At 41.9% G+C, this 20,513-nt stretch overlaps 1 long non-coding RNA gene across 4 annotated transcripts; it reads right to left on the reverse strand.

Moving 5' to 3' along the window:
• Nucleotides 1-3,613: 3,613 nt before the first annotated feature.
• On the reverse strand, nucleotides 3,614-5,302 carry LOC127337211 (uncharacterized). Of its 4 annotated transcripts, none has more exons than XR_011752885.1 (4): nucleotides 5,088-5,302; nucleotides 4,927-4,984; nucleotides 4,406-4,831; nucleotides 3,614-3,803 (listed from the first exon to the last, which is right to left on the reverse strand). It is a non-coding gene; the product is annotated as an uncharacterized lncRNA (long non-coding RNA). The 4 variants fall into 4 exon arrangements; XR_011752884.1 differs by having other exon boundaries at nucleotides 3,614-3,817; XR_011752886.1 differs by lacking the exon at nucleotides 3,614-3,803 and having other exon boundaries at nucleotides 4,342-4,675; nucleotides 4,760-4,831.
• Between the last annotated feature and the right edge of the window lie 15,211 nt (nucleotides 5,303-20,513).

Consider the following 20,513-nt stretch of genomic DNA (forward strand, 5'->3'; position numbering starts at 1 on the left):
GAAAAAGCTGCGCCTAATCAATATCTTTTCAACGCAATATCAGTTGGAACATTCCGACGAGTGGTTCGGAAAAAATCCCCAAAAAACTGTACAAAAAACCGAGAAGTTTCAAAAGCGGAATCAAGTATTCTCAAATCTGCTCTCAAACGGTAAAGAATTTGGAAAAGTGTTCTTCATGAAAAAGGTGCGCCTAGTCAGTAGCTTTCCAACGGCATATCACACGCATCAATCCGATAAACGGTTTGAAAATCAGAACACCAAAACTGCACGAAAATAGAGAAATCCGTGAAAACGTTGTTTTGTATATTTCAAATTAGTTTTAAACAATACAGAATTTGGGAAAACACTGAACACGGAAAAGTTGCGAAATTTCCGTACGAATCCAACGATATATTGTACGCATCCATCCGATAAGCAGTTTGAAAATTAACATGAAAATACTGTCCGCACGAACATGCAATTCTGGTATTCCGTCGAGAAGTTCACTAGGAAACACCCGGAAGTTCACAAGTGGTTCCAGAGAAGTTCAGATGCGACGAAAGTTCGCTATATTTTTTGAAGTTCACTTCAAACTAGACTGAAGTTTCGGAAGTTCGCCTTGTACAATATTGAAGTCCGTCGGGAAGTTCAGATTCATGGAAGAAGAAGTTCAGATCCATGTACCGGGAAGTTCAGAAAGGGTATTCTCGAACCGGTTCGAGAATAGCAGACCTATATATATATATATATATATATATATATATATATATATATATATATATATATATATATATATATATATATATATATATATATCGAAAATTGCCTGCTACAAAGGAGGGTAGCTACCCACATTGTAACCACCGTCGGATGCTACCTATGAGATTCGCTTTGGTCAAACAAAAAAATCAATTAGCAAGAACCTCAACAAAAGTAATCAATAGCTAAGGCAGGCTAAGATTCCCCTTACTGCATGCATGGGACCAACTGCAAGCTGATAGAAGCGCAGAGCAGAATAAAAGCGTGTGTACGTGTACTACAAAGGCTATAGCTGCAGGCCTGCAGTCTCCTGCTAAAAAAAACTAGACCACAATTCTATTTCCTTGACGTACGGGCTGAAAAGTTAATAGGAAAATGAGTAGCTAACCAATTGAGTCAGTCCTAGTTTCTATAGAAACTAGTAAATTTGCCCGTGCGTTGCTACGGCCTACGGCGACACACTGAATCAAATAAACAATCAGTTCGAAAGTCAATAAAATCCAAATGTCATTAGATTAAAAATTAAATATATGGTGTGGCCTATCTGTTGGCGAAAGTTGGTGGATGGCAAAGAAAAAGAATTTGCTCTATCTACCTCCGCATGAATATCCGATTCCATGTGAAAGTAGCCATTTCTTTTTGAGAAATCACATGAGGCATTTCTTGGTTTGCTTCAGTTTATCCACACCATGGAAACAAGACGCTCCAAAATATGGTGGAGTGCGCTTCTCCACCATCTTTTACAAAGCAAGTACTCAAAGCTACATGTGTACATATACTGAATCAAACCAAAGCGTGCATGAAAGCAAGCACTCTAAGCTACAGAAAAAGAAGCAACCGGAGTTGAACAGATACATGCGTGCACACAGGCGTTATATACTGTTCTCATCTCATCAGCAATCAGCTATGCTTTTTACAACAGCACCAATCTTATCTATCTTATATATCACATAAACACATGTTTCCTATATTGCCTGAAAAACCAACAATTAAGCCGAACAACCACAACATCATCAACCAGTTCGTTAGTGGTTTCGGAACAGAAAAAACAGCCTCGGAGCTGCCAATCGACGTAGATTCGTTGCCTGCCAATTAAGCCTCGGGGTTTCGGAACAGATAACGATTGTCTCTAGAAGGGCAAGGACACCTCCGGTGATTGCCTCGTTCTTGGTCTGGGTGGAGGACTGAGCGGGGAGGTCAAGAATTTGGGATGAACCTTGCCATGTCCTTGGAGTGGAGCTGGGCTCGGAGCCGTCTTCGAAAGGGACCTGCGTCTGCTCGTAGTGGGAGAAGGCGCCGGAGGGGAGCTGTGGTCAAGAATAGAGGTAGGAGTGAGGCGTGAGGGATTTGGGGACTCAGAGGGGTGCTGAGCAGCAAGAGAATAATGGAGAAGAGTGCTGCAAACAATGGCGGGTGGAGCCTATATGAGGATAATTCCTAGATGGAAGAGAGAAGACATAGAAGCAGATCCATCAATTGCCTGGTATTATGTTACCATTTCTTGCGCATCGACTATAAAGTTGTTCATTCTTAAAGTAAATTTCTCTTATGCTGAAAGGGTGAAGAGATCGAAAACTGAAACTGAACCTACACAACTCGACTGCTAATTTGGTAGCATGTTAACAATTTCATGTTGCAATTCACTTTCAGAAGCAAATCTTTATAACTGAATTGTTACATCTGAATGTTTATCAAAGACTGTACACCGAAAAGAACAAAGAAATAAACTTGCAGCGAAAAAAACTGTGATATTCTGAATTTTCCTTTCAGATTGATTGGTATCATACTGAAAAGCAACACAACAAACGAAGAGGCAATAGGTAGTCCTCAGCACATACTGATTACATTACAATTATACGAAAAGCACAAAATACACAAGAGAACTAATGACCATAGCATAACATGGAGCCAACTACGATGAAAAATTTATGTAGTATAGCTGCACTATTATCTAGGTAGTGTTTTCTTGAAGTGTGTCAGCTCTTGCAGGTAACTTATGCACAAAAGGAACCACTGACCATAGGATAACATGAAACTAACCACTGATCAACTCTTGTAGGTAGCCTGAGCATCGAACATATGTAGCTGTCACATGCAGATATCTGAATGTAGCTGCTTGAGCATCATCCTGGTCCTGCAATTGATCTTGACCAATCAGCTCTTGTTTATTTCTGAACCGGAGGATATCAAGAAGTTATATAATGCATAGAAGGCTGACCGCATTAGAGCAGAAGCAAAACACCCGTTATCCAAGATCGACAATACTTGCACCTCAATGTCGGTCATCTAAACTACTGTAGGCACCAAGAACTCCAATGAAAAAAGGGACATGTAGATCTAAAGAAATGGACATGTAACTTGATGCTTTCGAGAGAGCGAAGCCTAGAAAAAAAGTACAATGAGAGGGAACAATAAATAATATAACAACATAATCAAATAAATATCTCTGAAAGTCTGGTACATATAGGCTGCCATCTAATAGTATCTTAAGAGTATAATTTTGTATACATAATGAATTTAGACAAATATTTAGTGTGTAAATACATCCGAATTTAGAAAAATCTATGACATCCTGTTCGAGACAAAGGGAGTAGTACAATGATTTTATATACAGCCATGATCTTCCCTAAATTTGAGAATTAGTTACCAACCCTTGCTTTCATGTTTCCACCAAACCAAAGATGAAGATACAATTGAACCGCATGGTAGTAGTGAGGACCTTTGCTACTTCGTTCGCTAGTCGATAAGTGGGCGAAGAAACACATCAAGTATTCAGGAATCAAAATCATAGGAGCATGTCGAGCCATCACGACCGAACAAAGGAACCAGAAGTTTGTCTAAATGAGTGGTCTCATCAGAAATGTACCGAACTAAAATAGGAGGAAAATGTAGCAGTATCTACAAATACAGAAATAAAACCAAATCAAATGCCGTGTTCTATTACCTAAAAGGAGGGTAGAAATTCATATTATCCCCAAGTTGTTCTAATTTATTATTGGCTCCATGCATGCTCCATGAAATTTTCACGGCTGTTTGAGAATCCCTTGTTAATTTGTAAACTTGGCCTGCATCATGATGCCTTTTAAAAGGTTACTTCTGGTAATCAAGAGATGTGTAAAATGCATGTACTTGCTTGCCTATGACATAGGAGCATCTAGTTATAAACTTGATCTGCACGTGACTTTATCTGGGCATTCTAATTTCATTATTTCTCCCATTATAATTTCATTAATTATCCATTACCAATCATAGAAAACATAAAGGTCTATAAAAATAACCATACCTGCATAGCAAGTGCTATTTAGTTCAAGAGTATTTTTGTACCATTTACATGGAGGTGTGATAGGAAGTATAAAGCCAAATTTGGAAGCATAGTTGTATTTCCGGGTTTTACATTTTTCTACCAACAATTCATCAAAAACAAAAGGGGCAAAACATAGTGCATGATCTGTAACATTTGGCAAAACAAAAGTGGCACATATAACAAGGATTTCCAGGAGCATCCGATTAGTCCCATGCTTAAATAGCAAAAAAATTACAGAGGCTTTTTATGAAATTCCGTTTCTAGTTCACCATCTTGACCAAACCACTGCTAACATAAGTATATCACTACAATATTGGCATAATGAAAAAAAAAAGGAGAAACAAGCAAGGGACCCTGACATACTCATCGTCGAAATCAGCATCTGAAACTTCTTGAGATGATCTGTGTAATTCGTCTGGTTTAAGAAGTTTGGTATGCTTGGCACATAATCTGCACGCACAAGGCGAAGCCACATCTGAAACTTCTTCAGATGATCTGTGATTCGTCTGGTTTAAGAAGTTCGGTATGCTTGGCACATAATCTGCACGCACAAGGCGAAGGCACCGGGCATGACCGTGCAGTGCAGCAAAATGGATAGCAGTCCCTTCCATTCGGATAATCTGACCTGTGTATCTGAAAAGACATTTAGCCGCCGCCTCAGGACTACATATCCAGGCAGTAAAAAGAAACAGAGTGAACAACAAGCAATATACTCGCATTTGCATTGAAGAGCATCAGCGTTTGAACAACCTCCCAGTGGCCATATTGGCATGCTTGCATCAAAGCAGTCTACACATAATCAGAAACGTTGCATACTTAGATAGAACACTTCATCTCTGAATGTGGAACTGAAAATAAGCAAATGCACCTAAATTTGAGTTTACCTGCCCCTTTAGTTATGAGATTGATCTCTACACCAAATTCGAATAACATAGAAACAATCTAAAACATGGCACCAGCAGCAGGACAAATGTTAGTGCCGCTCCTTTGTCCAATCACGACAAATATCAAAATTCCAGCTGGTTTAGCAGACACATGGCATTACCTCATGGTGACCCTGTGCGGCGGCGTAGTGCAGAGGCAAATTGCAGCCGCCAAATGTGGAGTACTGGGCCAGCCGAGGGTTGTACTCGAGGAGCGCACGCGCCTCCTGCAGGTCGCAGTCCCTGGTTCCTGGCTGGGATGAGTACGTCGGTGTTGAAGAGCGGGCAAGAGGACCAGATTGGAACTTTACTCCCTTTCACATCAGATCTGCACTTAAGTCCCTTAATGGAAACTTTAGATGAACATTTTCGCTCTCTCTCTAGAACATTAACATCCATGGTACTATATAATTAATCAGCCAGAAATGAACTATCTAGAGGAAACAATTAATTGAATGGTAGTCCAAGTATTTTTTTGTGGGTGCAAAAGAATGTAAAAAAATGGAAGTGCCCCGAAACATGGTATCCCATGTTTAGGAGGGTCACCTTTCTGGTGATCTTCTCCTCTACACTCTGCAGATAAGCAGGCATTTTAATTTGTTATGCACCAATGCACGATACTACAAGTACAAGCACACTGGATAAAACTTAGGACCCCCTTTTTGACTATCTATCTATTCTCACTACAGCCAATAAGAACTCTCGTCATACCAAAATTTTGATTCAGAAACATTTACATGAAGGCTCTCATTCACCATGTTGCAAACTTTTCTAGTAATTACTAATTAGATCGCCATTCTCCATGTAAGTCTTTGTCTGGAAATGAACCAGATAGTTTGATGACATCTTGGACAGCATTCAGGGAACACTCTCCCTACTCTGGCTATAGTTTGACGACACCCTGAACAAGATTATTTCAATCTAAACCCAACCCAATGATGGGAGATGTGCTGCCAGTATCGACCAAATCAAGCACAGCGTAACAGTGATCCCCGCAAATGCGCAGTTCGAGGACACCGACAAAGAACCCACTTGCATAAGTAAATCGGGTGAGGGGTAGTAGGCGTGGGGAGGGGGCAGACCTCGCGGCATTGAACGGTGCCGCTGTATACCGTAGCCTGGCAGAACCGGTGGTACAGCGGGACGGCAGCGTAGGAGGCGCCGACCATAGCGGCCGCCACGCCGAGAAGGTACCCCAGAGTCCTCCTAGAGCTCTTCTAACGGCCGGCGTCGGCAGCGGCGACGGCGGAGGAGGAAGAGGCGAGCCCGCGAGAGAGGAAGGCGTCAGCCGCGGGCGGACACGGATGGAAAGGGGAGTAGCCGCGGGCCAGCGGGAGGGCGAGGTGGCGGTGGAGGAGCCTGGGGAGCGGAGGAATCGCGTCGGCGACGCCCTTCCCTTACCTCGCCGGAGGAGGCTGGCGGCGTGCAGATGGGAGCGGGCGGTGTCCATGTTCTCGTGGGGGGCGGCATCCTGATGGAAGGGAAGGCGAGCGGCATAGGGAGGCCCATGTTGACGCGGCCCAGCTAGGCGGGGCGGAACGTAGTGCGACGAGAACGACCAAAGGGTTAGACGTATTGGGAGGTGGGAGAATAACGAACCCATTCATTCTTTTTAAGTAGTGTAGAAATAAGTTGATCCATCGTAGCTTCACTAGGCCCTACGTGCGCATTCGGCCATGATAAATGATCGATCAAACCATACAAAGCTAGCTTAGCTTTTGCATATGAAAAATCCTTTTACACATGAGCTCGCTGTTTTTTGTATGGCGTCAACTTGGCAAGGTTACCAAGCAAGTAAAACACAACTTTTAGTGCCGAAGGAATTTTACTTTTCCCGCTAAAAAAAGGCAACGGCAGAGACGTTAAGAGGAATCGTAAAAGAGAAAGGAAACTGCTATATATCTTCATTTTTTGTTTCATTTTGCGCTTGTCCGTGAAGCAATTGTTGGGCTTTAATATTCCTACCGTTGAGAAAAAAAACTTAGCCTTTTCTTGTCCCTGGAATGATTGACATTTTTTTCTTGAGGTCATTTAATTGCCATGCCAGCTAGGTAAACTTTTTCACGAGTATGCCATGTTTGTAGCATGGGCTTGTGTCCAGGTATTTACTACAAATGACCATTAAAACAAAGATGGCTAAGTAAAATGGCCAAAGCAACATAACAAAATTAGTATAATTTCTTCATGACAACATTTGATGACTTGCCAATTACCATATTGGTCTTGTTGGAAAGGTATTTTTACGTGGAGTTAAATTAAACCTTTCATAAATCAAACTTTGCATTCCAAATGTGTAAGAATTTAATATTTCAAAGGCAATGTTTAAATGGATGACCACTTTAAGAGAGAGGGAGAGAGGTGAAAGATTAATAAAGTACAATTCTCTCACCTGACAAATTTTCTCTGACAAAGATTCTTATCTTCTCCTCACTTTATCTCATTGGAAAGATTCCATGCATACTTTTCATCCATGACCCACCCAGCAACTAAGAGAGACATGTGATTAGTGGCACTAACACGGTCAACAAATGGTGGCATGAAGCGAACCCACCACGAATCTAGAGACTATAATGGACGGCATCCAAGTATGGGGTAGCTACCCTCCTTTCTAGAAAATCCACACTCATATATATATATATATATATATATATATATATATATAGGTAAATTAACTGGTGCTCCATGGTGCCCGGGCACCATACGTAGATACGCGTATTTTTGATTTGTAGTACACATACCTGAGGGTATACATACCTAAGTTACACATACCTAAGGTATACATACCTAAGATATGCATACTCAAGTGATACATACATAAGGTATTGCATACCTAAGGTGTACGTACACTGATACGTGTATATATATGTTAGATATGTGTAACTTGCATGTGTGTATGTTAAGTATGTAAATGTTAGGTATGTGTAACTTGTATGTGTATATGTTAGGTATGTAAACCTTAGGTATGTGAAATTTAGACACGTACACTCCAGGTATGTACGAAATACACGTTTGGTGCCCGGGCACCATGGTGCCCCATATGTGCTTCCTATATAGGTAAATTAACTGGTGCTCCATGGTGCCCCGGGCACCATACGTAGATACGCGTATTTTTGATTTGTAGCAAATAATAGGGGCACCAAGGAGCCTGGGCACCCGAATCATGAGCCGTTTGATCCCTTTAGAAATCACGCCAACGTTAACGGGTATTTAAACTTGAAATTGGGTCTAACCCGTTTGTGCATTTTATTTGAAGCAAGTGCTGACCACGCTTGATTTGTTTCCTAACTATTTTTCATGCAGGACCTTCCATACATTCCATTATATCAAGCATGAATTATTTCCTAAAAATGGGAAAGTCTCGCTTCATGTGTTTCCATTTTTAACCAGCCATACCTCCTCTTATTTCCTTTCTACCACTTTATCACTTCTCAAGGACGTTAGATGTTGTGGCCGGCTTGCCGGCCGCCCGGCCGACGGAGCTTCCACCACCAGATGAGACAACCGATCTTGTGCTTTTAGCATTTTTTTCCTACAAATTTGACATATCTCTTGATTACATGAGTTATGGTTTCTGCCTTCAACGACTTGTGTATTTCTTTCAGAGTATGAATGAGGTATGTATGATTCACTCATAGCTGAATCTTGGCTGAGGAATATTGTGGTGGCGATATGTGTGTTCGTGATTTCGTTTCAGTAGTAGTGGCTTTCGTGTGCATCAGGACCTCATATTAACGCCGACCAAGGGTGCAGCCTCCGTCATTGTGGCTGCCGCCGTTGTTCAACAAGGCGTGAAGAAAGCCACCATCACCATCATCATGGCCCTGTTTGCCGTTATAAACACCATGGACGCCAATGGTCAGATCTCAGCCAAATGATTTTGCATTCTTAACGTATTTTTGAGTTTCGAGCTATGTCCCGTTCATGTCGTTCATCATATTTCTTTGTTGAACCAGGTACGTTCATGTATTTGCTTCTTTCTTTTTCTTTGTGAAACCCAAAATTGCAGTTTGCGTTGGAATCAACAAATCTTCTCTCATGTGCAGATATCGTGCAAATCTGGCCAGCAGAAAGATACCCCTTCAACAAGTGCATAAAGCTAGGACCCTACACTTCGGCATCAAGATAGATGCACCTGCATAAAAAAAGTGTCACTTTTATTTGCTAGTTTCTTTACGAATATGGTTGTAGTTCTGGTACAATTTCTAAATACATGGGCTTTGTGTATACCCTGGTACAAAACGCATGATTGAAGTGTTACTTCTTTAATGTTGCCGTGTCCATGGAAAATTAAGCCACGTAAAATTATCCATATATATCGCTTTTTCTAGGTATGTGATACCTAAATCGAACAACAATTAGAAACTGCGACTCATACTTGTTGATTTCTATTGGACACCCACCAACAACAAGGATACACACCGAAAATACGACATGGTAACACATTCTTATAGTTAGCGGGGCTAGTCCGAGAGCGGCGCCGTGGGAACCAGGCTAGACGGTGGGGCGGCAGCCTCGGGCGGGCGCAGCATGACGCGCCTAGTTGCGGCACCCTCCATGGCGAAGGGTTGCAGCGGTCAAGCGACGGTTAGTGAGACATCTCATGGCGGGGTGACCTCGAGCGTTGTAGATTCGGCAACCTAGGCGATGCAGCCGTGCTTTACGATGGCTGGCAGGTGTGTCTACACCCAACGATTTTCACCGGGTATTGTATACCCAATGATTTTCACCTGGTATCGTATAACCAACTATTTTTCACCTGGTATCTTATGCCTAATAATTTTGCACCGGGTATCGTATACCCAATAATTTTCACCATGTATCATATACCTAACATTTTCATCGGGTCGACAATTTTCACCAGGTATCATATACCTAACATTTTCACCGAGCACCATATACCTAACATTTTTCACCGGGTATATACCCGACGATTTCACCGGGTACCATATACCTAACATTTTCACCGGGTCAAGAATTTTCAACGGGTATCGTATACCAGACGATTCTTACAGGGTATCCTATAACCAACTTTATTCTTTTTATCACCGTGTATCGTATAACCAATAATTTTCACCAGGTATCATATACCCAACGATTTTCACCAGGCGCCATATACCTAACATTTTCACCGGGTCAAGAATTTTCAACGGGTATCGTATACCAGACGATTCTTACAGGGTAACCTATAACCAACTTTATTCACCTCGTATTGTAGAACCAAATTTTTATCACCGTGTATCGTATAACCAACAATTTTCACCAGGTATATCATATACCCGAACATTTTCACCGGGTGCCATATACCTAACATTTTTCACTGGGTATATACCCGACGATTTCACCAGATATCATATACTTAACATTATCACCGGGTCGATAACTATCCATGGGTATCGTATACCAGACGATTTTCACAGGGCATTGTATAACCAATTATTTTCACCTGGTGTCATAGAACCAAATTTTTATCACCGTGTATCTTATAACCAACTATTTTCACAAGGTATCATATACCCAACGATTTTTACCAGGTAACAATATACCTGAAGATTTTCACCGGGCACCATATACCTAACATTTTTCACCGGGTATATACCCGACGATTTCACCAGGTACCATATACCTAACATTTTCACCGGATCAAGAATTTTCAACGGGTATCGTGTACCAGACGATTCTTACAGGGTATCAATAACCAACTTTATTCATCTGGTATCGTAGAACCAAATTTTTATCACCATGTATCGTATAACCAACAATTTTCACCAGGTATGATATACCCAACGATTTTCACCGGGTACCATATACCCAAATATTTTCTCCGGGACCATATACCTAACATTTTTCACCAGGTATATACCAGAGTCTCGATATATACCGTTCCCTCGATACCTTCATTCTGATACCTTATGTAGGATATGACCTGAGTTACAATTCTTCAAATGTAGGTATCGGTATTCGACCATACACTCATACCCCGCGGTATCATCATGATCAGCTATACTCAGAGAATAGCTAGATTACTCAATACCTACAATAACACTCATGTACTAGGTATCGAGGTATCGATGTATGATAGTTCAAAATGTACATTTCGATGTTTCTAACGTACCTTGTTATGGAAGTTATTCTATGATATTTTTTGGGCAATAAGTCGATACCTCGATACCGGTACCTTCATATACCTCGACACGAATACAACTTCGGCGTCGCGTTGCGCCCAGATCTCGGCCATGTCACACACCTCCGCCACAATACCTCGAGAGCGGTACCTTCATACGTCGATACCTCGATATTGGGATCTTCATACCTCGATACTGGTACCTTCATGCCTCGGAACCAATACAGCTTCAGCGTCGCGTCGTTCCTAGATCTCCGCAATGGCACACACCTCCGCCGCGATATCTCGAGAACGGTACCTTAATACCTCGGCACCAATCGAGCATCGGCGTCGTGTTGCTCCCGGATCTCCGCCATGGCACACACCTCCGCTGCGATACCTCGAGAACGGTACCTTCATACCTTGACACCATTACAACATCAGCGTCGCTTTGCTCCCGGATCTCCGCCATGGCACACAACTCCGCCGTGATGAAGACCTGCACGGTCGCTTCCTGTGCCGCGAACTGCTGGGTAGCTTCGACGGCGTGGCCCATGATAATTTCTTTCGCCTCCTCGAGTTGGGCGGCGAACGTCGTGTCAACAACAACGCGATGAGAGTGGCCTGCTCCTGGGATGGCTCCTCCTCCTCCTCATCTGAGCTGAACTTTATCTCGTTGTCCGTCGTTGGAGGCGATGAGTCTAGAGGCGGTGTTGGCTATGTAAGCGATGTATGTGGCGTACATGTGATTCTAGCTTACGATGAGTCATCGCAGAGAAGGTGGTGTGGTCGGAGTGAACACCATAGGCAGAGGGAAGGGGCGAGCTTTAAAGTATGGCGGCTAGTGAGGGATGAACACCTCGTCACATTAATCAGCGCCGTCGGAAGATGATCCGACGTTGCGTATGAAAGTGGTGAGGTTCAGCGGCGCGCACGAAATTCTAGATCTATAATACCCACATACAATACACACGTTCACACTTTCTTATAGTTATTCACTCTAGATATGCGATACACATCGACAAGGATGTGGTTTATTATGATTTGTCGGTTAGGTATCAGATACCCATGTACACGTACTTCGATGGCTTATAACCCACCAAAGAAAAAAATGACGTATTTCATGGGTATGGCCGTATTTCATAGGTATCAGATAACCAAGGTATCTAATACCCAAATTACGATAATAAAAATGAAATTGAGTATGTGCGTAATTTTTAAAATTCCAGATCTATAATACCCACATACAATACACATGTTCACACATTCTTACAGTTATTCACTCTAGCAACACGGTACACATCGACATCGACAAGGATGAGTAACGTTTTATTATCATTCAGCAGTTAGGTATCTGATACTCATGTACATGTATTTTGATGGATACCCATAGAAGAAGGTTTGCAGTACACATCAAGAAGGATGAGTTACATTGATTTTATGATTCTTTAGGTATGGGATACCCATGTACATGTTGATCGAGGTCGTATACTAGCAAAGTTAAAATGGTGTATTGATTATACTTTTCCAGGTATGCCTATACCCAAGATACATCTAAGTATGTGAAGTTTACGAGTACAAACTCAAGAATTTACATGTTTGCGGGCACATCAAGAAGGATGAGTCGCATTGATCTTATCGAACAACATGTACACGGGCGTATACCATCAAAGTTAAATCGGTTTACTCATTAAATTTACAGGTATGTACATACCCAGGAATATTTTTGGGTATATTATATTTATGAGTGCATACCTAAGAATTGTTAGGTGTTCAATTCGTCTATTTATTTTTGCAAAAAAATCGTCTGCTAATCTCAGGCAAGTGAATATCAAATGCAAATTAGATTTTTTTGTTAAGTATATACCTGGGGGTATTTTTCTGCTACATGCATACCAGATAAATTTCTAGGTATATGCAAACCAGGTACATAGTGAAGAAATTTCTGGGAATATGGATACCTGGTATGTATTTTTATGATTATGTATATACAAAGTAGGAGGTACATGTGCATACCCTATATACCTTGGCAAAAGTAAGGTTGAATTGAATTAAAAAAAGATTGCATACCTACGAATTTGAGCTTCCGTGCTACATACCCTGGAATTTAATCTTGGGATTTAGTTAAGGAATGAATGTAAGTTTATTCTCTCTCATACCCATACGTGCATGCAAATAAATGTGAGATATTTTTTCCTTGTTTGCTAGGTGGGCTAGTAAATACCATATTAATTAGAAAGGAAAGCGTTCAAGATTTAGAAGAAGAAGGAAATTGATCACGCATTAAATTAGCATTTCAGAAATACTACGTAGATGGAACGTTACACATTCATTCCAAATCAGTCAATGTAACCGGGTTGACCCGCTAGTATCTATGCCCATTGTAGTGGCACACATCCTAAAGCAAATCGAAAGGCAGTTGGGTATGGTGCATGGGCACCATGGTGCCCCATTCCAGCTTCCTATATATATATATATAAAGGTTGTACTTCACGGATAACAGGGTTCAACTTTCTGTTGAACTTATCTGAACTTCTCATTTTCTTTAGATGTATTGATTATACCACAAGTTTCTCAACCATTCCTCAGAACTATGCAAATGATATACCGTTGGATAGATAATGAAAAACCGCAACTTTTTCATGTTCACACTTTTCACAGATTTTGCACAGTTTGAATTTAATTTTGAAAATACGAAAACGCTTCTATATGGCCAGAAAACAAACTTTTAGTTCTATTTTCGAATCCTTTATCGAAACTATGCAAATGATACACTGTTGGAAAGATAATGAAATTGCGCAACTTTTTCATGTTTATGTTTTTCCAAATTCTGCATGGTTTTTGAATTATTTTGAAAATACCGAAATTCGGACGTACTCAAAAAACGAGCGGACAGTAATTTGGATGATTTGTTTCAACCGTATGTCGGAATGATGCAAATGATATGGCGTTAGAAAGCTATGGACTAGGCGCAACTTTCTTATTCCAATTGTTTTCTCTAATTACTTACAGTTTAAGAGAATAATTCGATTTACTGTCTGCCTGTTTTATGTGACGAGCACCGAACGATTCTCCCCGCGATTTCCATGCGGTATATTTAAACAATGCAAATGATATACTGTTGGAAAGGTGCCGAAATGGCACATCTTTTTTGTATGTACCATTTTTTCCAAATCCGAACGGTTTAAATGTAATTTTAGAAGTTTTGAAATCATGTTTCCGGTATACTTTGCGAGATAATGATTTGAATTTGATGGATTAGATCCATTTATTTGTTATAAAATGTTGTAGGTAATGTAATTAGACATATACTCTACCATATATAGCTTTTGGTGATAACGATTGAATTGGTTGGTGATCAAATCGGCGAGATTTGCACAATAGATTTCCGCCCCGTAAAAACAGAGCGATGAACTTCCCTCGACATGAACTTGTACTTATCAGGCAATGCGGTTGTACTTCTTGGTACGGTTTCATGAAAGTGTTCAGTAAAACAGCTATAATTCCTGTATTTTCTTTGGACACCTTGTAGTTACTGTAATTACCGCTTGTACTTCAGGTAGACTATGCTTGTACTTCTCGAAATCACTGCTTGTACTTCCTCGCGAATGATGTAATCAGTTTGTTTTTTCGACATTTGGATTTTGCTAGTTTTCTTATACTTCCTATACTAAGTGTGTGTACTGCTTATATCGAATGGTTGTACTTCTTGTATTCAAATATTTGAGCCTCCTCACGGGTTTGTGGTATTATTTTGTTTTTTCTATATTTAGATTTTGTCGGTTTTCTTGTACTTTCTATATTAAGTGGGTGTACTTTTTATGTCGAATGGTTGTATTTATCATAAACAAGTATTTAAACTTACTTGTGGGCGGTGGTATTATTTTGTTTTTTCTACATTTAGATTTTGTTGTTTTTCTCGTACTTCCTGTATTAAGTGGGTGGTGGTATTATTTTGCTTATGTAGGAAAGTTGTACTTATCGTACTCAAGTATTTGAACTTCCTCGTGGGTGGTGGTATTATTTTGTTTTTTCTACATGTGGATTTTGTCGGTTTTCTTGTACTTCCAACATTTAGTGGGTGTACTACCTATGTCGAATGGTTGTACTTCTTGGAGTTGTTTCATGAAAGTGTTCAGTAAAACAACTATAAGTTTCTCGTATAGTGTCCGTTTGAGGTCCACGGCCCCATAAAATTCTCAGCACAACCACGCGCATCTGAACTTCTAGCGACATATCCTTGTACTTCTTGGCCTTCGTGGTTGTACTTCCCAGAAATGTTTTGATATTAGTGTGTTTTACTAAAATTAAACATATGTGTTTTGGAATGATAATTTTAGATTGTCCCTATTCTCTATTTAAGAGATTCTGCTCCTGAATATTAATCTTTGGACTTCCCAATGTTTCTATGTGAAATTATTTGGGGGATCTTCTTTGGATACTTTGTGCTTTCGTATTGCATGTACTTCCTATAGTCTCCCATTGAACTTCTCCAAATCACCGCTTGTACTTCCACGCAGATAGTGGTTGTACTGCTCGTGTCGATTGGTTGTACTTATTGTGATCGTTGCTTGTACTTCCTCGCGGATGCTGGGAATATTTTGTTTTTTCTACATTTGGTTTTTTACTCGTTTTCTTGTACTTCCTATATTAAGTTGATGTACTGCTCATGTCGAATGGTTGTACTTATCGTCATCAAATATATGAACTTCCTCGCAGATGATGGGATTATTTTATTTTTTCTACGTTTGGATTTTGTCGATTTTCTTGTACTTTCTATAATAAGTGGTTGTCCTGTTAATGTCGAATGGTTGTACTTCTCATAGTCTAGTATTTTGAACTACCTCGTGGATTACGAGATTTTTTTGTACATTTGGATTTTATCGGGTTATTTGTGCTTCCTATAATAAGTGGTTGTACTGCTCGTGTCGCATAGTTTTTTTAACCCATGTAATTCCCATCAGTACTATATGTACTTACCGGGAGTGAACACTTGTACTTTCCATCGTCCTTGTATGTACTTACCATCGGATAGTTTTTTTGGAGATGATTTTATTATTATTCCGTATGGATGAATTTTATAATTGTGGTGTACAATTTTATTATTTTTTCTTACACTTCATATATGTTTTTTTACTTCCTAGGTTTAATTATTTGTAGTTCTCGACGGACTTACTAATTTTTCCTTGTACTTCTCGAGAAACGTTTATAATTTCTGTTGGATAGATTTGGTACAAACATTTATTTTCATGGACTAACAGTGGGATGTGTACTTTTCTTGAAAATGAAGTTTGTGTATTTCTTTGTATTTAGTTTTTGCGCTTTGCGCCGGACAATTATTTAATTATTTATCTTTTTTTTTGTTCAGCGCTATGTCAGCATTGCTACGTTCTTAACTAGCGAGTAACTCGTGTGCGCCCCATGGCTCCCTCTCTCTCCCCCTCCGGAGTACCGTCGAACCGTGTACTTCACAAAAATATCAAATATACTTCCCATTAGGAATTACACAACGAGTCTACACTCCGTCCATTGAGGAATAAACACAAACATCGTGGGGCGTCACACTTCTTAGCTAGCCGGTTTACTCTGATTTTTTTCATCTGGCCGTATAGTTACAGGGAAAAAGATAGCAACATTTTTTTTCACATCAAGGCATCACAAAGCTCAACCTGTTCGGCTGCTCCCCTTGATCTATGCTTGAAGCTCTGGACCAACGCCACTGGGAGCCTGCCCCTTGCAGATCGGAGAAAGCTAAAACATTTTTAATCTATGAGCTAGAAAAGCCGAGAAATTGCCGGATGCAGAAACATGCACTGTCCATGGAAACATAACTGCACTTTCTGATAGAGAAGAGAGAGACGGGAGAGACCGGGAGGACTTCGGGTCCACAAACCATCACCAAGTCATAAGCTCACATAGCTTAGCATCTCGATACCCTAACAATCAGCACCGCACCAGACCTTGTCCAAAACATGGCTTGTTGCCGCTGTAATGACCTAAAAACACATAGCGCAATGCATGGAATTTCCTTCTCGGAAACGAAAACTGAACTTTGAAAATGCAGAGATGCATGTACCATATAGGACACAACAATCATGTATTTTGTAAAGATGCATAACTAGAAAAAAAATCAAGAAGCAGCAGCAGTTCTTAAGTTATGGAAGTACAAGCGCCATGACGAAATAAGTACAAGCCCTGCGGCAAAGAAGTTCAACAGCAGTTCTTAGGTATATATATGCATTTGCACTTCTTTTATTTGAAAATTCATGGAGGGTCGTTGTGTATCTACACGGCCTCTACGTTCGTAGGGAGTAGTTCATTTGTTGTGTACCTGCACTTATTTCTTAGCCTATGTGTTCTGCCGATGGCATTATCAGAAGAAAAACTTGAGATAGCGAGGGAACTTTACCACGGAAAATAGCAACCAAACAGAGGACTGAGGGTCGGCCGATGCGTAGGGTCGCTAGGCGTCTTGTGACCGGCACCACTGAAACTAGGCGCGGTGGTGCGGCGGCCGCCGTCAGCGAAGAGACCAGGATAGGCAGGGACACACAGTGGTCAGCCCGGCGTCGTGGTATACCACTTGCGACATTCAACAACTTGCTGCGCACGGTCACAAGTGTATACCGCTTGCTGCTGTGTCGTTGCCTATGCGTCCGCTTCGCGCACCGCTCGCGCGGAGGCTTCGAGAAATACCTCGGCGACATATACGTGGAGGAGGAAGACGAGCACGGGCCAGTGCTGCCCCCTACGTAAACAAGTGCACCTGTACTTCTTATTATCTTCAGACGAAAATGTAAAATAGTGCTCTTATTCTCAAGATTGCAAAGGAAATTGTAGAACCAAAATTCTTACAACTCTCGGTAGCATATGTGCAAACAAGTACCAGGCAAAAATCTAGAACTGCTGATGTATGTTGTATTCATGTGTGTACGACATCAGGTGGAAGTGGCGTGGTGCGGCATCGGTGGCACTGACAGGACCAAGTGGTGTTGCCTGGGCTCGCTACAGTAGCCTCCTCCCGGCCGGCCATTGCTTCTTCTTCTGCATCTTAATTCGTAGCAGCAGCCGCAGCAGTTTTATTATCTGCAGGGCACAGTGCCATCAGGAAAAGCAGACAGGCAACCAGATTATCACGATGGTGAAATTGCAGAAAGAGCTTGATCGCCCATCTTGATGAAGGCCCATAAAACGAGTGAACTTATCAGCGCCTAAAGATTGTACTGCCCGTGAAGTAACATCTGCACTTTCTGACGACTTCGACGGCGCCCAAATTTAACCAGCGATGGGGGAGGCCAGTACAGGAGGCTTTGAGCTAAGGGAACTAGGAGCCCCGCGCGCTGTGACCGCCGGTTTGGAGCAGCGGAGGAATTCCAGTCCAGCACTAGGAAGTACAAACAAGCCGCGACCTTCCCCGCAGTTGACGGCGGCGCGTGACCATGGCCGGAGACTCGACGGCGGGGTGGAGGCACATCAGCGCGAGGGAGGCCAGGTCGCCTGCGTGGAGGAGGCCGGAGGGCAGGGCGACGCAATTGGGGGCGAGGTGAGCGACGCGCTGGGGGCGAGGCAAGCGGCGCGTTGGTGGCCAGGGTGAGTGGCGCGCTTGGAGGCTGATCCGGCGAGGCGCTTGGGGATGGGGCCGGCGAGGCGCCGTCACCGGGCAGGGGGAAGCAGTTATGTGAAGCCCTCGTGGCGGCGGCATGGCAGCCCTCGAGTCGGGGGCACGGCTGTCCTTGGCGCGATGGAGCGGTGGGCATCTAGATGGTGGAGCGGGGGTCGGCCAGGCCGGCAGCGGCGGGGTGGCTGGCGGCGGCAGGTTGCCGGCAGCGAGGGGAGGTTAGCGGCAGCGGGGGTTGCCAGCGGCGGGATTCGCTGGCAGCGGCGGCGGTTGCCGGTGTAGCACACGATGGGGGGCTGGGGATTTTGAGATCAAACTGGGCTTGGTGGATTTCGTGCGTGGGGAGCGGGTGGGTTCGGTTTTTTTCCCTTACATTTGGCTCCGCGCTCTATATAGGGTGCGTTGGTGCTCAAAATAATATTTTGAGCACCGGTTGCAGAATAGTGCAACCCTATATATAATATTTTGAGCCGGCAGCTTTTTTTTTCCTTGGCGATCGCCCCTCTTTATATATATATATATATATATATATATATATATATATATAATTTCGAAAATAAATTAAGCTACAATTTATTCTTGGATATTAAGATTATGTTTGCTGAAACCTTTCAGGATCTTGGGGCTGGCGAGGCCAACAGTACGTCCGGAGATGTGCGCAGTGGTGTATTAATCCTACTCGGTACTAACCGTACTTATCATTATATTGCTTCAAAAGTATCTAAGTTTCTTTCCCTAGATGTTTTTAGTCAAATTTATATGGGTTGATTTTTTATCGTCTTCCCAGGCAGTTCCACCCGAAGGGAACACTTCTCTACTGCTTCGGTTCTCGTTCTATTCGCCACACACAAGGCTTAACAGAGAACTACACGTAGAGGTTTCTCCTATAGGATCCCTAGCATAAAAACCCATCCCATATAAACATGATAAAAAGATCAAGGGAAAACACAAAACTACTTCATTTCCACAATATAATTTACATACGGGTTTCCCTTTCGGGAACCCCCGACGGGATTACACAAGAACGGGGAATTACCTTAGTACCTTATTATTACAATCGCCTTCACACTAATGGATTTATTACAAGGTGGTGGTTGGACTACTACTACTACTACTGAGCAAGGAGTTTGGCTAACTCTCTGCTCTATGCTTTGTGGAATGCTTGTGCTTGTAGATTGCTTGGTGTCCTTCTTGTGAGGCATGGCTCCCCTTTTATAGAAGGAGAGGGCCTTCTGTACTGCCTTCGTGGCTCTTCTCGCTGCTTCTTCATGGACACAACGTGGCGCTTCTGTGCTTGACATTACGTTCCACAGTATTTACACAAATTATTGGCAAGCTGACATGCATTCGTGGCAGCCTTTATAGATTCTTCACTCTTCAAGGATTCACGAGAGCACATTGTATGGCTGTCATATGTGCCACCAACCCTATGCTCTAGCCTTTGTAGACTTCATGTTATTGTTGTAGCCTACTATTAAACCTTAGAACTTGTGGCCTTCTCTTTTGGTTGATTGATTTCTTCTCGTCTTCATGCCAAGAATCTCTCGATTCCTTTGGGCTGCATGCATGCATGCTTTGGATACTTTTGATTAGGCACATTGTATGGCTGTCATATGTGCCACCAACCCTATGCTCTAGCCTTTGTAGACTTCATGTTATTGTTGTAGCCTACTATTAAACCTTGGAACTTGTGGCCTTCTCTTTTGGTTGATTGATTTCTTCTCGTCTTCATGCCAAGAATCTCTCGATTCCTTTGGGCTGCATGCATGCATGCTTTGGATACTTTTGATTAGGCTTAAGATTAAGATTTTATTATTATTATTTTTTTTT

The sequence above is a fragment of the Lolium perenne genome, chromosome 2 (assembly GCF_019359855.2).
Source record: "Lolium perenne isolate Kyuss_39 chromosome 2, Kyuss_2.0, whole genome shotgun sequence".
Lineage (NCBI taxonomy): Eukaryota > Viridiplantae > Streptophyta > Magnoliopsida > Poales > Poaceae > Lolium > Lolium perenne.